Source organism: Neopsephotus bourkii, unplaced genomic scaffold (assembly GCF_033783945.1).
Source record: "Neopsephotus bourkii isolate Nb327-2 ecotype Australia unplaced genomic scaffold, CSIRO-AGI_Nbou_v1 NB_1572, whole genome shotgun sequence".
Lineage (NCBI taxonomy): Eukaryota > Metazoa > Chordata > Aves > Psittaciformes > Psittacidae > Neopsephotus > Neopsephotus bourkii.
The window spans coordinates 1,690,601-1,709,020 of NW_026902048.1; positions in this window are offsets into that span (position 1 = coordinate 1,690,601).

Sequence of the window (18,420 nt, forward strand, 5' to 3'; positions counted from 1 at the left end):
AACTACTTGAGTGCTGATGCCAGCAGTTTCTTCTCATTTGCAGTGGCTGGGTTTGGTTGTGCTTGTTTCTGGTGGAAGCACATTTAATTCACCCTGTTTTAATGCAGCTTCCAGCAATTCCTCTTGAGTGTGCAATGTGCAAAGCTGTTGGGTTTCACCCATCATGTTGAGGTTTTACTCCCTTCCCCCCCTTTGTCTTCAATTACTTCATTTATTCAGAACAAAGTATAATTAGTATCTACCCAGAACTGCTTAATTTTTATAAACCCAATGGAATAATGAGTTCAAAGCACCAAGTAAAGCATTGAAAATCAACTAACTTCATTAGATTAGAATGGAAAATGCATTCCCTGCTTACTGACGGCATTTGGGAATAGGCAATGGAAATAACTTTGGTGTAGTAATGCTTTAACCCTGGAGCACTATACAGCAGATTATGGAAAAGTTAAACTCTGAGCCTGGGGATCCCAGCCTTTATTTCCTGCCAGGAGAAGCGAGTCCTGTTTGTGCTGTGTGTCCGTGTGTGAGGCAGGCTGGTTTGCTGCTGATGTGAGATTCAACTTCTCAATGAGGCAATAATAGAGTATAAATACATGAAATAAGCAGCCAGATTAGGACACTGCCTTGAACTGCCTGTTTACTTGAGTACCAGCACCCTGTTAAAGACCTGTGTGCCCTTTAGGCTTCTCCAGGCTGCTCCTTTGGAAAGGGAAGAGATCCTTGTGTGGTTTTCACTTGGATGTTGTGCACAGGAGAAGTTCAGGTGTTTAAATTTAGAACATGAAGTGCCTGCTGTTTGCGTTATCAGAATTGCATGTCTCACTCCAGTGGGTTTATTGGTCTCCCTCCTTCCCTCCCCTTCCCAGCTCCATGGCTTTTAATCATGTAAAGTGGAGGCATTAGTTTTGCTGCATTTTATTACAAAACCTTTGTTGCAATAAAGATGCTGCTAAATAAATTGAATTAAATGTTTCCCCCCCCTCCCTCTATTTTCAACTGTCTCTCTTCTTGATTTAGCAGAGTTTGTGTGTAATTATATCTCTTCCCTCATTGCTCTCTGGAAAGCAGCAATGATGGAAAATGAGCGGTTTAAATACGTGTTGGGTGTTCAGCAAAAGCATCTGTGATTTTTCCAGTCCCTTGTGGTTAGGTAGATGGGTACAAAGGAGGATGAGGCATTTGCTTGGCAGAACTACATTCCCCCTCCTGAATGTTTCCATATGGATGCTGTTAGCAGCCCCTGGCAGCCAGCAGCCGGAACTGTCGCCCTGGGTTCAGCACATCCACAGCTTTGGGGGCCAAGATGGACCAAGCACCATGAGGAAGAGGTGACCCTGGATCAAAGCAGGAGGCCAGAGGGACCTGTGTGTAGCAAAACAGGGTACAAGAAGAGCCATCTCTTCATGCAGTAACCAAGATGCCAAGATACATCTCTTCATACAGTCTTCCAAGAGAAGAGCCGTCTCTTTGGTCAGTTATAGTTGGCCTCATGTATATTTTTGTATGGGCTCCTCAGGCCCCCCTGTGCTGCTTAGTGCTGCCCCAAAGGGGTTGCCTGGGGGCTCAGGGCAGTCACAATTCACATTTTAACTCATTCATTCCTCATTTTTAACCCTCGGGGAAGCACTCCCTGTTTTGGTGGCTTTTGGAAATAAGCTGGTAACTAACAGTGGTTGATAAGTTGCACTGTCACTCCCTCCGGGGTTGCTGTGGGGCCTACCATAACGTGGCAAACCTTCTGCAGGAGCCTCTGTGTGCAATGCAGGTGGGGGACACGAGTATCACACCAGAAACTGGCTGTGTGTTCTTGGGTTGTGGCTGGTTGTGGGACCTGCTCATGCCTTTGAGCTAGATGTGTAGCTGTGTCTTCATCACCAGAAAGCAGGAAGGGAGGTTTCCCCACATGCTCTTCTACCTGGAGGAGTTTTATCCTGGCAAAGCATTTCTGTCCTCTTCCAGGTGCTCTAAGGCCTCACAGTGTCCTGCAGTTTGAGGTGGGATGAGCAGAGAGAACTACAACTGCAACCCCTTCCATGGACGCTGGAGACTGGAGGAATCGAGGTGTGCTTTCAGGTGGATTATTTAATACAAACTCTGACAGTTCTTTGTGCTAGTTAGACACACCAGTGGCTCTTACTCCTGGAAATGTTAATACTGTAAACTCATTTTCCAGCTGTGCTGTCCTGCTGGTTTATAACGTGTTCCCGTTCTGCAAGAGCAGAGAGCCTGGCTTGCACTGGCACAGTTTTAAGTCAAATTCCAGGCTTTTCTGTCTGTAAGCTTTGCTTGTCCTATCTTTGTCATCCTATATACAGACATGAATAACATCAGTGCAGTGATGCTTTGGTGCAGGACTTGCACAGGCCTGGTGCAGGGCAGGGGGACCCAGTTGGAGGCGTTGGGTGCTGATACCCACTTTGTGTGCCTGCAGCTCTCATGTGCTGGCATTAGATGGGGGGTGTCCCCATGCTCCAGGTAAAAAGACCCATCCTAGTTTTCATGGGCATCATTTTCAGGGCACTTTGCTCACCCACAGCTCCCAAATGCTCCGAAGTGCTGCCAGGAAGGTTTCTCCCCATCCCTGGGGCGATGTCACCCATTGGCACCTCAGGAGGTCACTCGCTCCCCTGTCAGTGGTGAACAAGCACAGGGCTCCCATGGGCACTCGTCCCTCCTGTCACATCCCGCAGCCAGAGCCCCTCACAGCCTTTTCAGGCTGCAACAAAACATGTTTTCCACTCCGATTTAAAGCAGGTTTTATTTGAGCTCAGCGAGCTGGCGGCTCTGTGCTGTCTGTGGCTCACTGCTGGAGGGAGCTAGGAAACACCCCGGCTGTTAGGGAGAGCACTCGCCTCTGCTCTGCACAGTGTGGCCTAAGGCACAGTGGGGCTTCCCCTACACTGCTCTTGAGCTTCACATGGCCATGGCACAGCAGTGACCCTGAAATCCTGTACCAGCAGCTGTCAGTGTGCTGCTGTCATGGCTGGTCCATGGAGCAATGCTCAGACTTGGTCCTTAGTGCAAGAGGATTCACTCTTACACCAAAGTTTACTCTACACAGAGCTGGTGCAAGTTGAATCCTCCTGCGTGAGAGCACAGAGTCCTGGTTCGTGGTTTGTGATGAGGAAGGAGCGATGGTGAGGGGTTGGGGCTGCATCCCGCTTTGTGCCAAGCCACTTTGCATTCTGCCTCAGAGCTTTGCACTGGAAAAAAGCCCTTTTGCTTCCTAACAAAGATGATTTTGATTATTTGCTATTTCTTTTCTATCTTACTTTACATTTTGTTAGCAACAGAGGAGTCAACACTGTGTACGCTGTATGGGAGCAGCAGTGGCTTGTGGGTTTATGATTCCCCCCAGCTGTGATTTATTGCGTTTTACATGTTTTCATCTATTCCCCCACACCCCCTCCTGCTTCTCCCTTTCTCCTGTGCAGCCCAGCAGCTGTCGGTATCACTGAAATGACTTGACATTATTTTGCTCTACTTTGTTTCTGTTCATTGATTTGTTGAATGAAAACTGTTTATCTGGGCCTGACGTGGGAGATTGGAGCCTTTCAAGAGGAAGCAACTCCTGGGTATAATTTTGCTCCAAAACGAGTGGAGCAAGAGCTCAGTGTTAAAGCAGCCAAGCCGAAGTCCCTGAGCCTGGGATTGTGCAGAAGCAGCAGTTCTAAAACCTACAGAGGTGTTCCATAGGAAAAGCATCTTCTCTTTCTCCAGTGCCCCCTGGGCAGCCCTGCTGGGCTCTTGCCAGAGGTGAACTTGGGGTTTCTTTAGGATGCTGGGAGGCTTTGTTGGGATAGCAGGTGCTGGGTAGCAGGTATCTGGGTGCAGATGTGTTGTTGCCCTCTCCATGGTGAACACAGTGGTGCTGGAGCAGCATCTGAGTGTGCCTCTTTACCTCCTGTCTTTTCCATCCCCTCTGAGCTCATCCCCATTTCAATACCAGGCATCCAGTAAAGATTACTCTCTGGGACCTAATAAACCTGGAGAGAGGGTCACACATCCCCAAAATAGGTGCCTGCCTCTTCCCCCGTGAGAAGTGATGGGCACATTGCCACCAGCCTGCGTGCTGTGGTTTGTGTGATAACACTGAGGATAACGGATGTTGAGGTTGTGATGTCTGTGGTTGGGGGTGTAGCAGGACTCAGGCTGTTGATGGTTATCCCTAGGGGGACCAGTGGGACATGTGGAATGAGAGGAGCTTTGCACTTCTGCACAGACAGGCGTGAGGCTGGGAGGGACGTCTGTGTTTTACATTGCTCACACTTGGCTCTCCAGGTTTGGAGGCCAGTGGCTGGCAGCCAGACAGCTGCTGTGATTTGAGGTTAAAGAAACCCCAAACCTGGTCACTGCCACCTAAAACGACAGAAGCTGGTTTGCTGCCAGCGCTGCTCAGAGAAATCCCACATCTTTCGCTCCCTCAATACCATCCACACAGCTTGAAGGACAGGTTTTGCTTGGGGAATACGCTCTTGTTTGAGGGATTCAGGGTCCCTTTTTCCCACAGAGCCCCGGCTCCTTTCTTCCCGGCACAATCAGCCCTCTTGCTGCTTTTCTTGCCTTTTCTTCCAGGGCTTTCCCACATTCTGTTCACACCTTCATGAATATTCAGAGTCCATTGGCCATATGAAGCTATTGAGAGCTCTTGTTAACACTCCTCCTAATGACATGCACCTTCAATAGGAAACAAAAACACAGATAAGAGCTTGTTAGCGGAGACCCTTGTTCCCCACCTAACAAGGTTTCCATTGACTCGGACACTTGTGGTGACACATTGCTTGCTCTCACTGTTGCCTCTTTTGATTTGTGACTGGCTTTTAGGGAGGGTTTTCCCTTTATTTTTTATTCCTCTTTTCTTACTTTTTTGTAATTTTATTGTGCAGTTTTAAGCTAATTAAGACCAAGGTCAGGCCTGCCTGCACAATGAGCTATGGGGCTACAATGAGTGCAGGGAGCAGCGGGCTGCAGCCCCGAAGCAGCAGGCAATGGGCTCTCCTGCCGCGCATGGGAAAGTTGTGCCACCAGTGGCATCGCTCTGCCCGCGCCTGGCAGAAGGAGCCACAGTTGGGTCAAGAGGTGGTTAAACCCCAAGAAAGGCTCAGGAAAGGGGCTGGGACCACCCGCTGTGGTTCCCAAGAGCTCCCCGGGTCCCAGCACATCATCAGTGGCCAAAGCACTATCCGCAAGGCTGTGCTGTGGGGTGACTTCCCAAACATGACCAGGATTCTGTGCATCCCGTGATGCTCCCTGTGATGTTGCTCCTGGTTTATAGAATCATAGAATCAGGTAGGTTGGAAAAGACCTTTAAGACCATTTAAGTCCAACCGTTAACCCAGCACTGCCACATTCATCACTAAATCATGTCCCTAAGGGCCTCATCTACATGCTTCTTGGACACTTCTAGGGGTGGTGACTCCACCACTGCCTGTTCCAATGCCTGATCACCCTTTCAGGGAAGAATTTTTTCCTAATATCCAGTCTCAACTTCCCCTCATGCAGCTTGAGGCCATTACCTCTTATCCTATCACTTGTTCCTTGGGATAGGTGGCTCTATACAGAGCAACACCCTGTAGCCACTTCCCCAGTGGCACTGTTTGCTTTTCCCTGGCACAGAAATCCCATCTGGCTTTGGCAAGTCTTGGTTTTCCATCCTCCGGTTGTGCTCCACCTTCCTCCAGCGGCCAGGCTTCCATCAGGCAGGGCCCACCCATTGCACACCACGAAATGCCTCACTTGGTAGTGGGCTTTTTTGGCCACAGCTTCTTATTTCTGCTGTTATGAGGCTCTCTCAGTGTTGTTTGTCATCTTGTCAAGGGCCCTGAGTTTCTATGGATACTGCTCCCCGAACTGGGGACAGTTGATGCTATCAGTTAAGGCAGAATCGTGTCTGAACTCTTCCAGAGGACTTTATGAAGGTCCAGAGATAATTTCCCTGCAATGCTCTGCTCTTATGGAGCTGTCTTTTCAGTAACAACTGCTCGTTTGATGCTCCATGTATTCGTGTTTTCTAAGCATTGCTGGGTGCAAAGGAAAGATCACCTGCTTGGCAAATAAGGTTAGATAGAGGGTCATAGGGGTTAATAAAAACCACCAGATAATTTGTATATATATATATGTTTATATATGAATGGATTTAAACTGAAAGAGGGTAGATTTGGAGTAAATATAAGGCAGAAGCTCTTCCCTGTGAGGATGCTGAGGCGCTGGCACAGGGTGCCCAGAGAAGCTGTGGCTGCCCCATCCCTGGCAGTGTTCAAGGCCAGGTTGGACACAGGGGCTTGGAGCAAGCTGCTCCAGTGGAAGGGGTCCCTGCCCATGGCAGGGGTTGGAGCTGGAGGAGCTTTAAGGTCCCTTCCAACACAAACCAGTCTGGGATTCTATGATAACCATCATGGTAATGGAAGCAAAAGGCACCAGCAAAGAAACTGCCATGGAATAAAAGGACATGTGCTTTACTGTGCTCTTTTGGGACTCTCTGGGAGGAGGGAAGGCCTCTTTTTTCCCTTCTTAATGCCCATCTTGAGGACAGACACACGTGCAAAAGCAAGAGGATGTGGAGTATTTCTTCTGAAAATGATACTGCCTGAAAGCTTCCAGAGAGATCAGCTAAACTTGTCTTCCTTATGGACAGCATCATAAGCAAGCAAAATGAAAGATTTTCAGAGGGAAAAGCAGACAGAGGAATCATAGAATCATAGAGGAAGGTTGCCCTGGGTTTACTGGGGCTTTGCTAAGAAGAGGTTGAGCAGGAGTGGCTTCACCCATCACCCAGCAGTTTCTCCCTCTCTTCTTGCCTTCTCTTATAGATCCACTATGTTTCCACAGCCAAATCTGCTTCTCCTACTGCATTTCTTCTGCAGCTGCTTTGGTGTCTCCAGCCTGCAGGAGCCAGCATTGCCTCCATGCCTGTCCCAGCTCAGTTCTATCCTCCCTGCATGGGGGAGCAGGATGGGAACACGTTCCTGGAGGGATGCGAGCTGCTGCCCAGAGAGCCTCATGTCCTGCTCCCTGGCTCTCAAACACTGCTTCATTTTCCTGTGCCCTTCTGCAACCATAAAATGTAGACATTTAATGATTTCTCAGAACTATCAGGAGCTTTGCAGCCTTTCAGCCAGACTGAGAGCCCCAGTGCTGCTTGCATTTACTCTCTGGTGTGAATTAGTATCTGGGGGTAGGAGGCAGCAGAGAAAAAAGCTTTGATTTGGATTTGAGTTTTAGCTGGTGATTACAATTCTTTATATGCTCTAAACAAGTTTATCTCTCCCTAGGTGGATGTGTGCTGCCAGCAGTGCTATAATATCCACTGAGGGCTGCCCAGAGGTACAGGAATAAACTCATACATTATTAGCTAATACAGGGAAGTGATTCGATATGGGTCTCAGAAGCTGGAGTAGATAAATAGGATGATAAATGTTGGCATTAGCAGACGTGACTGACTCCTCTGTCTCTGTGATTTGGTAGTGCCCAGTAATTAAATAGTTGGAGCCTAATGTATTTTAAACTAGAGCTGCAGCCTGTAAATCACGGAGATTATGCTCTCCCCCGCTGTGCGCACTCGGGGTCGGGAGGAATTTCCACTCCTGCGCCGCAGCTGTCCGCGGGATCCGGATGGGGATTGCATCAGTCAGGACTGGGAAAGACAGCCCCGGCCCTGCTGCTGGGCCTGGGATACAAGCCCATTCCCAGAGCCTTTCTGTCCCAGCAGGGCATTGTCTCCAGCCCCGTGTCCTTTCCATCGTGGGTTGTCTCATCTGTTCCGGCTGGAGCAGCTTCATGCTCACACGCAGTGCAAGCACACCTGAGATCACTGCAGACCCTAAAAACCAGGATGCAAAACATCTGGGGGGGGGGATTTGCTTCTGAACCCTGTGCTGTGTCACTGTGTGAGCATCAGCCCCTTGGGCTGGTTTTGCTTTCAGACATGATTTTCATGATGAGTCTTTTCAATGATCCCAATTCCATCATTTGATTTCCACTGAGGTTTGGTTTTCTTTGCAGCCAGGTTATGGCCTGGCACTGAATTAAAATGTTTTGTCTTTTGTGTTATATAGGTTGTCCAAGAAGGAACCCCAGCTCTCAGCTTGAGGCTGCTCTCAAGTACGAGTTCCTTTTTATCTTTATAAAAGCCTTGTCTTCATTTCTCATCCTGTCAGTGGCCAGACCCGATTCTCCTGCAGGAGCTTGGTCCCATTACACAGCATTTCTCCATTAACATTTAGCAAAGGACACGTTGAAACATTTCCGTGCTGTTCACCCATTTTACACCTTTTAATACAATTCCTGCATTAGCTCAGGCTTTCATTGGAAAATTTCTCTGGCCACACGTTCAGCAGACACCATTTTCCAGGAGCCCTGCTCTAATGACCCTGCCCACGTGCAGAACCGCTGCCTGGACCCACAGCTGGGGTAAAACCATCCCCGCTCTTCCTGGATATAATTATTTTTAATACAGTCTATTTTGTGCCTCAAATTCTCTCCCAGCTGAAGCATTTTAAATAAAACAAGTAATTCTGGGGTATTACCGCACATTACGGTCCCTGAGGGCTGCTGCTGCTCTGCCTTCATCAGCCATGAGAAACTTTCCTCCAGCAGGAAGGGTACAGATGAGTTCTGCTGTTTTACCTACAAGAAATGTCTCTCCTCCTCTTTCTGTTAGTAGAAGCTGGTGCTCTTCAACCCACGCCCGACGCAACAGCTAATGCTGCTTGCAGCAAGGTTAGCAGCAGGTTAATGACTGGGGAGCAGGAATTACTGGAGAGGAGTTTGTGTTTAGGTGTAATCCTCCCCACCAGGCTTCGCAGGGAGTTTGCTCCTCTGGAAATCATCCCGTGGCTTGGTTTTTCCATACACTGTTGCTGTTTTGCCTTCCAGCTTATTTTTAGCCTGCCTGTTCCAGGTACTGCTGTGATACATGACCCACACCAAACAGAGGGGCTGCACCCTGTGAATTGGCTGCCCTTGTCTAGCGGGAAGTTGAAGGACACGGGGACCTTCAGACTCATCCAGCTCCATAGAGTTAAGATCAACCCTCTTTTCAGAGTCCCATGGGAAGTCCCTCCTTTCCATGCTGTCACATCTCTCTGTGCCCCATCCTTCAAACAGAGGCTCCTCTTTATGCTTCACTTGTGAGTGGGATGCTCTGCAGGTTGCCCACGGACCAAAGGGATAAAGTTTTACGAGCTGTTGGTGATGGTTTGGATGAAGGAAGATGTGAGTTCTTCCTCTGGAGAGACACTGTTGGACCAGAGAGGCTGTTCTGGTATGAACAGGGAGCCCCTAAACAAAGATGTTGGTAAGTGCTGGTAGGGAGCTGGCAGAGCTGTTGAGCTGTAGTTGCACAGAGAAAACTGCGGGGAAGTTTTCCTGTGATGGGAAGAACCTTTGGAATGATCCAGCTAACACTGGGTGGAATGGAATAAAGTACCCTCAGACCCTGATGTGCATCAGCAAAAGTGGTGGTGGGGTTTGCAGAGCCTTTCTGTGTAGGCAGAGATAGCAAATGTGGCCGTGTCTGCTAAGCTCCTTTGTTCTGGCACCTCTTAAAGTAGCAAAGATGGGTCATTTCTCCAAGCATGTTACAAATGTTGAGTTAATTCATTGGCTTGTGTGTGTGGAGTGGCAGACAGGAAAGCAAAGGGGTTCAGGTTTGCCTCCAGCCATCTTTTATGGTCCAATCAGCCAATTTTCTGTGTAACTATAATAAATCACGGCGACGGACACACAGGATGGCATTGTTTTTATGTAATTATACCATAAATGGCCCCATTTTCTCTCCCAGAAAAGCCTTCCCAGTTCCTTCCCTTTGCTGGAGAAGGCTGTTATCCTGAACACAATGAGACAAATGCATTTGAAGAACATATTTTGTAAGCACAAGCTGAAGAGATGGAGCCTGCTCCTTTTTCCATCGCGCGTCTCTCACGTGGCTCTTTGCTCCAAGGGGGGATTTGCAAAGCGAAGGGAAACAATCTTAGAGCTCAGGAAATCGAGCGTGAACTCCGGCACTGAAGCAGAAGCCTCTCGTTTTCCCTTCCCATCCCGTGGCTCACCACTGTTGCAGCCTGCTTAACAGTGAGCACACAGACCAGGGCAGGTTCTGCCTGCGAGAAGCCAGATAAACTATTCTCCTGTGGGCACCTGCAGTTATAAAACCCACACAATTTGTGTACAGCAAGGCTTTGGGGGCCTCTTGCCTTGGCTACTGTTTTGATAACTGAGCTTGTGTTGTTTCTCCCTCCCTCTGCCCTGTAGATGATATGTTTCCTTCCCACTGGTGTTACAAAAGTAAAAGACCCTTTCCCAACAAGGATGTAAAACTCCCCATCAAATTCCCCATGTCACTGGAGACCTCAAGCTAATAAGTCGATCTTATGTCTGTATAATAAACTAATTTATTAGGTTTTTATTTTAAGAGTTGGTGGTATTAATTAGGTTGATACGGCCCATAAATCACTTGATTTGGCTGAGCCCTCAGATACTTGTAATTTAAATTAATAGAAGTGCAGCTTAATTAATCTGATTAAATCCTGGGATAAGCAATGTGCTGTTTGCAGCATCCAGGAGCACGCCGGATGGAAAAGGAGTGTTTTAAGGTAACGCAGCTCCTCCACTGGAGGGTCAGACTGGCTCAGCTGGTGAACCGAGGTACAGAAGTGGAGCTGCAGAAGATGCAGCCCAGAATCCGGAGCAAGGTGAGAAGCTAGACCTGTGAAGTCAGGCATCTCCTGAGACCTTGGCAAAGCTCATCACAGCTTCAGGGCCAGGCAAGGAACTGAACTTCCCAGACTCACAGCAACCGCTCTGCTTTTGGGGCATCCTGACCTTCTTTCATCCTTTGGCACCAATAAATGGATTCCAGAAGGTGAGTTTAAGCCATTCATGAGCACAAGCTACAGCTTGATCTCCTTTGTGGCCACTCTCTTGGTTCTTCTCTCCCTTCAGTGCTGTTGAGAGCAGATATCATTTCTTTCCAGGTGTGAATAATCAGTTAATCAGTTCTTCTTTGCCCAGGGTCCCTGTCAGACAACCACGAGCAGATCAGGGTAAGTGAACAGAGTGGGCTGATGTGGAGGTAAGTTGATGTGCCTCATCCAAGATATACCTGCTCTACAATTCCCATCAAGAGTATGTCTTCTCTGGTGTAGTTTCTGGGTGGTGGTAGTGGGGACATTATTGTGGCTTGCCTGTACGTAGGACTGACTACACCCTCCCGTGGGATACACACTGCAGTATGTTCTCACAGGGATGTATCCATGTGCTTCCCAGCATTGGGGGTTACTAAACCTTTGCTGTACAGCCAACACTAGATACTCAACTGGTGTTTCCATTTAGCTTTTCCAGAATGCCGTGGGATGACGGCTCTCAAGATTAATGTTCCCTGTCTGTACAGCCCAGGCAGCTGCCCTGCAGCCTTCGCCCTGCTCTCCTGCTAATTTGCCTTAATCCCGAGTTTAAGTGAGCTTCCCTATGGATAAGAGTGGAATTCAGACCCTGTGGTCCTCCCTAGCCTTGGTTTCTCTGTTGCCCACAAGCGGTCCGTGTGGGATGGTGGCACAAGTCAGGTATTTACACCAGTTCCTCAGCAGCTGGATGAAAACCCCTTCCGAGGAGATCAGAACAGGTTTAGCAGCAAAGCACCAGCCCAGGGCTTGTGCAGCCACAGGTTGTTTCCGTGAGAGTACAGATGCCATAAAATATGTTTTCTTTAAAAGCAGGAGCTAATGCGATCATAGCAGTTGGATTAATCTAATATTCTCCTTCATCTTCAAAAGAGAATTGCTTAAATAGCCAGAGACACATTTTATGAGTCCTTCTCAAGGGCTATCAATCAAACTTCCCAAGAAAGGCACTGATGCCCCTTTTTGCTCACAAGAGGGAAATCAGATTCCCCAGGGCTTCGCTCTCAGCCTGCTGCAGCCTTGCAGTGTAATAGCTGCATTGTGAACGGTCTGGACATCGTTTTCTTCCACTGGTCCAGAGAAAAAACACACATGGAGGCAACCTGTAAGAAGAAAGGGCAAGCAGCCCAATTAGAGGCAGTGATCGCTCTGCTCTCTGCCCCCTCTCCCCCTGGATGAAGCAGATGTAAAACAATAGCTTTATTGGTGAAAACTTTAATTGAGGAGTTCAAAGGAAGCGGCCGAGGCTCTTTTGATCCCTTGCTGTGTTTGAATGCCCCGGTGCAGCGGTGCCTGCTGACCTCCAGTGTTAATCAGTGCTTATCTGAAATGGAATTAGCTCACGACTGGCAGAAAGCAGAGTGAAAATCAGCTGTAATCGTAGATCTGGGTGATTCTCAGTGAGAGGTAAAAGCAGGGCTTTGCCTGCTGGAGCTGACATGAAACTCACTCTGAGAACTTCACAGTTTTTGCTTTGTTTTCCTAATACTCTTCAGTCAGATGGTGCTATTTCTCTTACTAATACCCCGTGCTGCCTTCATCTTTGCTGAGTCTGCTGGTCCATGTTGCTCACTGGAACTTAAACCATAAACCAACACTGAACAATGATGCATTATTTATAGCAGACCGAATGCTGGGAGGTTGACAATAGTGCAAAGCTGCTCTTTCTTGTGCTCTGTAATCCATAAATAAATACATCATCTAGTTCAGTTTGCAGAACTGGCTGATGGATGGGAATAGCCTGTGTTATCCGAAGGCGCCGAGGTTGCTGTGAAAGCCAGCACCTGCTTTTGGGGTGAGCTGGCCATTTCTGAGAATTAGAACTCTTTATGTAGATGGTACTGAGAGAGAGTTGCCAAACCACCTTGTGGTGCTCATCTTTGGGGCTCTCTGGAAGGTGATGGGGTTCTCAGTGCTTGAATAGAAACGTGTAAAAGTGTGAGGTTCTCTTTATGAAAGGACAGAATAGCTAAAACTGTCTCAAGGAGCAGGTATGTGGTCATAGTTTCTGAGCAGAGAATAGCCAGAGATGTGGAAGTCAAACATCTGTCTGCCATGAACATCTGCAGGCCTTCACGTTGCACTGGAATGAAATCCCATCCTCAGATCAGATCCAGGTCCCAAAGTTTCCAAAGTGCAGGGATGATTTTATTCCAACCTTGCTTTTGGCTCCTAAGCCAGCTGAAAGGTGGCCCCTGCTGCTTGCCCACGCAGGGTGCTCATTGGCGTGGAGCAAGGCACTCTGAAAATACCCCAGTGGCGTTTACACAGTGTGCTTGGGCATCCCCTCCTCTATTTCCTGGGCTTAGCCACAAGAGGGTGGCATGATGATGTGCACCAGCAGCCTCCCGCTTCGGCTGCTTCCCGTCTCGCATGGCATTTTATAACCAGCTCTGTGGATCTAATAAAACTTGGGAACAGATCCTCATTTTTGGCACATGAACACATTTCCCACTACAAAGGAGCCTGACGGGTGTTTCTGAAGGCAGCCCCGACTGTGCAGGATTCCTTGATGTTACATGTGTTCTTTATGCCCAAAAGCAGCCTTAGTTAGTAGGCACCATAGCAGAGTATAAAATTTAGACTAAGCTTTTACTTGGTAACTGCTGTAGGGAGAAGTCCACAGATGTTGTTTATGAGCAAATATTATTTTTGATAGCCATGCCTGTTTACAAGACAGTGATGTTCTATGTGACTCCTCTATAACACATCGGGATGTTTCTCGTAGGTCTTGATTTCATTACAGCTGGTGCTGAACAAGCTGGTTAACAAATACACGCAGGCAAGACTCACATGGCGGTGAGGGAGGCTAACTGAAACGAAACAGATCCATATCACCTAAAATCTACCCAGCATGTAAGTCAGGCCATCACTAACCCAATGCGAGTGACTCGTCTTGAATAATGAATCAGTTGATGTGACTCTGCATAAAGCAGATTAGCATTTGATTTTGTAAAGCTTCACTTGGATGGCAAATCCCAGTAAGAGCAAGGAACAGGGCACAGGGGATATCCAGGTAGCAATAGAAATCAAAGAGAAAAAAACCCCACTCCAAGTTTTATGTACAAAGCTTTATAAATGGTGGGATTATTTTACCCTACATTAACATGGTATTTTTCCCTGTGCAGGCAGATGATGCTGATACTCAGAACACACCTGAGCCTCGCTGCTGTTTCCCAGCCTGGCACTCATCTTAATCAAAACTCCCATCCTGAATCCATGCAGGGTGCAATCTCAGGGTGAGTCTCTGCTCACTGGTGGCTGTAGGGCCCTTCTATGCAGAAATCCCTTTCGCTATGAACACATTTCAAACACAAGCTTCTGAATCTCATTACTTGCTGTCTTTTCCATTTGTTTTTCTTCTAACAACATACCTGCCAATATCTGCCCCTGAGCTCCGTTTTAAGTAGCGTTTTCCATAGTTAATGTCCCACTCTTGCTCCCTATCTATCTTTGGCAACTGCCGACTGCCTGCAGCAGGACCAGAGGAAGAGGGAAAGCCCTCCCTGGGTATAACAATAACACAACACCCATTCCTGGAAGAATGATGAGATGGGCCGTGTCATAAATATTTATAAGAGCAAGTGTAATGAAATGAATGGGTAGTATACTGAGGCTCCCTTAGGCTTTGGTCATCACATGTTTTTTAGCTCTTTTCTTTCTTCTCTGTGATACAGAATTGTCCTGGTGTCCCTGGGTTGTCGAGCAAATTGCTTATTGTGTTGCTCACTTACACAATGCATGTTATTATGTGCAACCAGCTGCTCCTGTTTGGCATTGCTCGCACATACAGAACAGGAGGCCACAGGCACTCTTCTCGCCTGGAAGTCAACGTTCCCTCTAGTGCTGAAGTTGCTGCCAGACCCGAAGAAGCCTGGCAGCAAAGCGAGTCCTGGTGGAAAAGGTCCCTCAGAGACTTCTTTCCTGGGAAGACCAAGGCTGCAGTTTTGCAAGGTTTGAGCCCATGCAGCTTTGTGCTGCCGTTGAAAGCTTCCTCGTGCCCCTGTCTGCATATTCCCACTGCTCTCCTTGTGCTGGCACTAACTCTAGGGTGATTGCACGGAGCGCTGGAGCTGATCTTCTTATTGTTGTTGCCAATTAAGTTTTCAGCACCATCCTTCCCTCTGTCCAGCTCCAGGCTCATTCAAGCACTAAGGCCAACACAAAGGAAAGAGCAGCCAACTCTTCTGGTTATTAGAGCAGCTTAAATGCATCCTAAAATGTCAAACTCGGTGAAGCAGACCTGTCTGGAGTCAGAGATGCTCAGAAACCGGAGCAAGGCTGTATTTGAGACTGGGAAGTTTAATCCTGCTTGGGAGAGAAAGAACCAAAGTGTGGTCCCAAGCATGTTTCAGGCACTGACCCCCTGCAAGATGGGGGCTGAGTAGCTGCAGGCAGCACTTCATACCTGCTGAACTGGAGGGCATTAACAAGTGCACCCACGAAAGCTTCCAGTGCTGTAACTTCAGAGCTGTAGGGTTTGGCAGTGTGGGGATTTGTGTCTGAGCTGTTCCTGATCAGTGATCTGGGGGGGGGGCACACTCAGTCTGCAGAGAAAGTGCCTATTCCAAATCAAATCTGTTCTCTTCAGCATGGAGTGGATTAAGCTAAGAGAGCATAAAGCAACCCTCACCTGGAATAAGAACAGCCTCATGGTTTTTAAAATAGCTATTCTGCTTTAAATTGCTGTGTCCCGTAACTTTGAATTCACTTCCATTTCTCTCATTTGCTTTAACTGCTCTGACCCTGGACCACAGCTTCTCGATGCTCTGAACCCCAGTCCACAGGAGGCAGCCAGACACCATTGTCAGTGATAGGATTCAGCCTGGAACTGGGACAATACTGCACTGCCTGTTTAATAAAAACACACAATGGGTTGTGAATCTTCTTGTTCCTCACTGCTTTCTCTCTGAAATGGCTTTTCCCTGTTCTTTGGCTTTCTTTTATTTCAGGGGGTCTTTTTCGGGAGCAAGCATTGTTCTTCACCTGCACTTGTTTAGTGCTTTGCACAACTGGATCCTGGTAGTTGGAATCCTACAGGTGGATGTGGACATAGGCTGCTCAGCATGGGTTTGGGTTCAGAGCACCGACAAATTCTGCTTCAGATAGCTCTGTAACACCTGCTGCTGTGCTTCAAGGCCTCTTGCATCTGCACCAACCTTTCAAAAGCATGGATCTCCCCTCGGCTGCATGGGAAAAGCTCCTGCTGAACTAGAAAAATCTATAGCTTTGCTGGATTTCCCTAATGAGCTCTTCATTGCTGGGTCTTACACAAACCCATGACGTGTACCATGTACTGTCCATATCCTGACTCACCACACCTTCTTTTTTGGAGCACAGAAGTGATGTCTCCCAAAGGGGGAACAAAGGCTCAACCACAACCACCTGCCACTTGCTGCTGCTGCTCTGTGCCATTCACACTTCCTCAGCTGAAAGTTATCAGAGATTTGCAGCTATTAAAAGGTAGAAAGAAACTCCTCACCGACAGGGATGGGAACATTGGAGAGGCTGCAGCGCATAAATGGGGCCTTTTGCTTGCTCTAAGTACTGGGGCAGAAATGCCATTATGTGGGGAAGGAATGTCCCTTCTGCTGGCATGTCTGCTGTCACTTTGTTCTTTACGGACTCACAGCCAGGGGGTTACCTGATCCTGCCCAGATCTAAGGGGCTCTTTCTCCAGGCCCTGTGTCCTCTGTAAGCACCACAAGAAGTCATTTCGCTGAAGCAGTGACACCAGGGTTGTCTCCCTGCAGCCACAGGCGGGCTCCTGGGGAGGCACACGTCAGCCAGCGTTGGATTAAGCTGTAAAGGAGCCTCCCTCTGGAAAAACTGGTTGTAAAGGCTCAGTTTGTCTGTGGGGATGAGGGTAAGAGGGGTGGATGGTGAGGACTTGGTGTTACTCTCGCGGAGCACATGTGTTGTTGGTGTGAAAGGAGCCGGTGCTCTGGGTCAAGTGCCTGGTGCTTTCACACATCAGGGGCTGTTTGCTAGGTTGTTCTTTTTCCTCTTTTGCCCAGGGATAGATGCTCAAGGAATGTATCTGCTGCAGGGCTGGTGTTGTCTAAATGCTGTTTTAATTCCTGTTTCTGCTGACATGCAGGAAATAGAGAGGTGCCACAGAGAAATCAAGTAACACTGTCATACCAGGCAAAGACAAGAACTGGATCTGCGTGTTTGGAAGCTGGTGCCTGCTTCTAATCCTGACCTGGTTAGGTATAACCCTGGCAGGGAGATGGGTTAGTGCCTTCACACAGACAGGTGTGTTGTATATTGCAGACCATTAGCAGTTTTCATTATTTATTATGCCAGACTTGCCTGACTTTTAGGTAAAGGTTTCCTTATTTAAAGGGAGGGAGAAAGGTCTGAGATTTGAGGAAACAAGGGCAGGGGGGTGTCTGAAACCAGCAGACCAGCACAATGAGGAGACGCTCCCCTACAGCACAGTTAAAGCAATTTGACAGCACTTTCAAAACCACCTCACACAGAAGGGAGCAGGTGGGGAAGGCCCAGAGACGAGAGGAGGCTTTGCAGAGGTTGTTAATCTTTAGCTCCACGCTGGAGCAGCGTAGAAGGGAGCATGGCTATTACTATCCCCTTTTCTTCCCCGCACATGTGCCCAGAGCAGGGGGCTGCTGGCTCCCAGGTCTGTAGTGATGGTGCCAAGTACTCAATCCCAGTGGCGTAGCTCAGACACATGGCAAACCTGCTTCCCACCACGCAGCCTTTCTGGTTTCATTTAAGTTTTTATAGCTCATTATACAAGCTAATAAATAGAGTTTGGATGAAAAAAGTTTCATTTTATTCATGTTCTGCATAGCTGGAGCCCTCTCTGCATTCCACACCGCTGGATAAAACATCCCCGTGTGCCCGGCAGCTTCTTCCCCACTCAGGGACCAAAGCAGACCCCCCCCTACCCGCTCCGGATACATCTGCCCTTCTGCTTGGTGCCAGCCACCACTGCCTAAAGGTCTTGGTGTCATTTGCCTTCAGGACTAACCCTACACCCGCAGCTTCACCGTGCCTGGGACCCAGCCAAGCTGCGAGGCAGCGGCCTCGGTCTCCATCTTTCAGCACCCCTCAGCTCCCTGCCTCATTCCCACTGCTTGGCTCGGAGGGCGGGCGGCTCCTGCTGCTCTCTGCACCGGTGCCATGCACGTCTGTATTTTATTGGCTTTAAGGACGGCTGAGAAGCACAGGCTGGACTTCACCACCTGGAAAGCCCCGTGAAGGATACACACCTGCAGGAGCTGTCGAAATGAGCCCCCCCGGGCCTGCACACTGACGGAGGTACGGTCGCTATGTGTGTCTGCCCCACAGACATGGGCCTGCCCCGGCTGACAGGGCCCCTGCGGGACGGCGGCCACCAGCCCTTGATGGCTGTGCCCATGCAAGCAGGACACCTCATGCCTTCGTGCCTGTCAGTGTCGGGCGGCTGAGGTCCCGCAGCGCTGACAGGACGGAGGTGTCCGCAGGGAGCACCGTGAGGGGGAAGCCCACGGCTGGTTTGTGGTAGCGCCGTGTC